Source organism: Aegilops tauschii, chromosome 4, assembly GCF_002575655.3.
Source record: "Aegilops tauschii subsp. strangulata cultivar AL8/78 chromosome 4, Aet v6.0, whole genome shotgun sequence".
In the NCBI taxonomy this organism is placed as follows: domain Eukaryota; kingdom Viridiplantae; phylum Streptophyta; class Magnoliopsida; order Poales; family Poaceae; genus Aegilops; species Aegilops tauschii.
In genome coordinates, this window is record NC_053038.3 from 27,978,499 (window position 1) to 27,982,877 (window position 4,379).

Below are 4,379 nucleotides of genomic sequence, written 5' to 3' on the forward strand. Positions count from 1 at the left end.
AACACTGGTGCATGGAAATTTGTGTTACCTCCGTAGTGAGGCAAAGACATTGTACTAAAATGAACTTCACTATTTTCGGTATAATGCGATATTTATAGGGCTTCACTAAGCAACCCCAACAAAGGCGTGAAGAGATACTCACAATGGGGTGGATACTTCTGTGATTTAAATGCATACACCTTCAATACACTTACGACATTCTTTCACGTTTATGTTTTTTGTGCAACACATCTTTTCATGGTAGCGTGGAGGATTTCAAAGAGTTTGTTGATGTCATCATGTCTGGCGGTGGGTTGTGGGAGGAGGGGGGTCTTGAGACATTGGGTTAAAAATTTGTTGTTTTTTCCTCCCGTTGCAACGCACGGGCATTTGTGCTATCTTTCCCTAATAATAATAAAGCACGGATTGACTTTGTCGGGTTCACCGTCACAATACGCTTCTTCCCGTGAATTTACACTTTCAGTTCGAATTTAAAACATATACCCGAGGTGGTACTAATTCGGGTGCCCGTGATATTGAAAAAACATTTCGTTTAAGAAAAAAACCTACACCTGTATGTATTCAACCCGCGATTCATCTGTTTCATCTTATCCAGACTCCCCGTCCTCGCGGCGCTTTACCTCGCGGCGCTCCGCTCCGCCCCGCCCCGCCCACCTCCTGCTACGGCCCTCGCGCCGCCGGCCGCCTCCTGCCCCGCTCCGCCCCTCACCACGCGCCGCCGGCCTTCTCCTGCCTCCCAATCCCATCTCGCGGCTTTCTTCGCCGTTCACCGCTCCCCTCCACCTACTGGTCGCGACCTCGTGGGAGGCAGAGGATGGGAGGGTGCGGCGCTGGCGTCTGACTCCAGGAGCTCGAGAGGGCCGATCTGCGCGTCGGCGACCTCGCGGGAGGCATGGCGTGGCGTGTTGCGCTCGAGACGAGCGGGCTCGAGTAAGGGGATTGGAGGGTGGCGCCGGCGGGATCGTGGACGGGGATGGAGTGGGCGGGTGCCGGCAAGATCGAGGCCGGGGATGGAGAGGGCGGTCGGCGAGCTGGCGGCTGAGGATGGAAGAGGCGGCACTAATTCGCTGCTACCCGCACCGCACCACGTCCCTAGCTTCCTCCTCTCTGATCGAACCGAGTCCGTTTTACAAAGGGATCCGGCGACTAGAGGGGAGCTGCCACCGGTGACGCTGCCGGAGAAGCTGGCGAGGTTCCTCCAGAAGTGCGCCGAAGGAGTTCCAGAACGAGCCCCGGTATAGCGGCGACCGGTGGTACCTTCGCGGCTGGGTTCCAGATGGTGAGCTGCCTGTTGCTACTACCATATTATAGTACTGGCTGACTACGTGAGGGTTTCAGTTTATCTATAAATGGCACAAGCTGTTCATTCAGCCGGTACTATAATTTGCTGCTTCTACCAAATCACAAGATCAGTTTATCCATGCTCATGGAATTTCGTGTGTAGGGCTACGATTACAAACTCCGTTGATTATTCACGCTCTGTTCGATGCTCTGTCGGCAGCCCACTAACCAGGCAACTCTATCGTTGAGGACGTGTGTACCGCAGGAGGATCCCTGATGCTTTGTTGCTCCTGTGACCTTCAATTTGTTGTGTGGTTGTCTACAAACGTACAGTAGCTTCATTCAAATTATTTTTAGAAATTGCTAGACGAATTTTTTTGTAGAGCTGAGAGAAAAGATGCATAGACAATAGAATTATGTTCAGGTTTGCAATAATTCGTTCTATTTGCTTGCAAACAAATTGCACAAGCCGTTCATTTGTTGGATGATGTTTGCATGTATTTCTAGCAAGTTATAAAAACTGATGGAAGATGCTTTGTGTATTCTTTTGTGTGTCTATCAGAACAGGCATGGTGGGAGGGCGATGCTCTGTTGACTGCTTTTCTTATAATATTACAGAGGGAGGATCGAAGTGGAGATTGGTACTTTCCCTTTCAGCGGCCAAAGAAAAGCAACACTTTTTCATGTGATTTCAGATGAAATGACCAGAGTGTGTAAAATCTGGATCGCTACAAACAGGTCAAGGTTAGTTATGTTTTTCCTTTTGATATTCTCTAGATAATGCTATCAAGCAAGATCAACTTAGGACAATATAATCTACTATTTACTTTCTTTGTGTTTCAGTACGTTCAAACTATTTGCATGTGTGCAAATGGGCATATTTTGATTATGCGACTTGGTGTCTTACTTGTTCTGCCTAACTGTTGGATCCTAGCTCTTATGTTATCTACCTATAGCCAGTGCATGCCAAAAAAATAAAAATAAAACCTATGGCCAGTGATATGTTTATGGCTGGATGTCTACTGCTTCTGTCAATGCCATAGTAGATTCAATCGAAACTGGTATATCTGAACAACAATTGTTTCATTTCGATCACATAACATTATTTTTGCTGAAAAATCACAATGTTTTATTCAAGTTTGTGGGTGTTTTCCCTGATCTGTTTGCAACTTGGCATGAGAGTCCGTTTATGCATGTAGTTATTTTGGTCCAGAAATCGACCATGGATGATGCTTCTTATTTTGAAGAGACTAAGTTCTTCCGAGCCTCCGATAAAATAAATAAAGTGGACTTTAATGAGATGATGCTTCTTATTTAATGTTGTTAGATCTCCTAAAATAATTTGAAGGCGTGGGGCTTGCTGGTCAAGTAGGTTGCGCCGCTCCATCAGGATGTCCTCCCCCACTGTAGTGTTAACTGATTAATCATGCACATCCATTAAAGCAAAGATTCAGAAAAATGTTTAGTTCACTAATTAATCAGTCAGTAAAGGACCAATTGTTTAATCCTACTATTTAGACACTCCATCCATCCAATCCAGTGAGTTTAAATTGATTAATCATGCACATTCTTAAATTATGAAGAGTAAAAAAAGATTTTGGTGTTGGAGGAGCAGCCAGCAAGTGTAGTTTGCAAACCAAATGCAGTTTCTATAGTGAACACTGATTTGCGACCTCAGCTCAGCCATATTGAACGGATTGATTGCTCTGTGAAATAGGAGTTAGCCCATAATAGAAATGCCACTCCAATATTGGAGGAAGTGTTGATTGAGCTGAGAAATTTACTTGACGATGAAAGGAACGATTTGCTTCAAAATTTGCAGAATAACTTCTCCAAGCTCTCAGAAGAGAAGCAATAATGTGACTCCCAGGTGCCTCTCTGAGAGAAAAGCTGGAGATGCTTTGCCAGTGGCAAAACAAAGGGAAGTAATTGCTACGGACGCCAACCAGGTGTTCATGCTATTGGATTAATGTTTTCTGCTCTTAATAATGCTTCCGTTTTTCTTCTTTTAGAACCCTTCTTTTGTACTCTTACAAATAGCAGATGAAAGGAGAAGGATGAAGAAGTCAAGCTATTGGAGAGATCAATTGAGGAGCTCAAAAGAACTTTAGTGTTCTCAAAAGTAGATTTATTTAGTTTGAGTGAATTTTGTGGCCTAAGTGTTGTAGCTATTCATTTTGCCACGCATTCTGAATGTTAGTACACACCCATGTTGGTACAGAACTCCTATTGTTATGCCTGTTATGACAACAACTTTCCCAGATTTTTGTGCATAAACATACATATGTGGACTAAATTCTTTTGTTACTTGCTCAGCCAATACATATGTATGCTTTTTTTTTGCGGGTGAATACATATGTATGCTAATATAGTTATTGGTGTTATGATATTGGTTGAGTCAATTATACCATTTACAATATTCAAATAGGCTTTGAGTTTGGTATATGCAAAATGTTTACAAACTATTAACGTCTAAGTGATAACTAATAAAAAAAAATATGCATCGTGCATTCATCCATCTATGGTAACTATGCAAGCATGCATGACTAACATTTGTTTTTCAAATTTTCAATCATTTTTCTCAAGAATTGTCCTTCTTATCTCGGATGAGATATATTGATGCATTCCTATATTTTCATATACTTCTAATCCTTGAAAACACAAGACAAATCCTAAAAGAAGTTACTTTTTGTAATTAAAATTGCTAGCAATGACCTTTTTGTTTTACGCTATTAAATATCTTATGATATGAACATCATGCACCTACCTGGAAACACATATTAGCATTGACCAGTGAATTTTCACTAAGAAAAGAGAGCCTGATTTTTAGGGATATTTTTCTCCCGTTGCAACGCACGGGCCCTTTTGCTATCAACGGGCTATGGAGATGCCCATTAATAGATATCAATGTGAGTGAGTATGGATTGCCATGCAACGGATGCACTAGAGCTATAAGTTTATAAAAGCTCAAAAAGAAACTTAGTGGGTGTGTATCCAACTCGCTTGCTCATGAAGACCTAGGGCATTTTGAGGAAGCCCATCATTGGAATATACAAGCCAAGTTCTATAATGAAAAATTCCCACTAGTATATGAAAGT

General features: G+C 42.5%; 1 long non-coding RNA gene across 1 annotated transcript; it reads left to right on the forward strand.

Moving 5' to 3' along the window:
* Positions 1-585: 585 nt before the first annotated feature.
* LOC109752774 (uncharacterized) lies at positions 586-3,588 on the forward strand. The gene is made up of 3 exons (XR_002230352.4): positions 586-1,279; positions 1,844-2,025; positions 3,104-3,588. It is a non-coding gene; the product is annotated as an uncharacterized lncRNA (long non-coding RNA).
* The last annotated feature ends 791 nt before the right edge of the window (positions 3,589-4,379 follow it).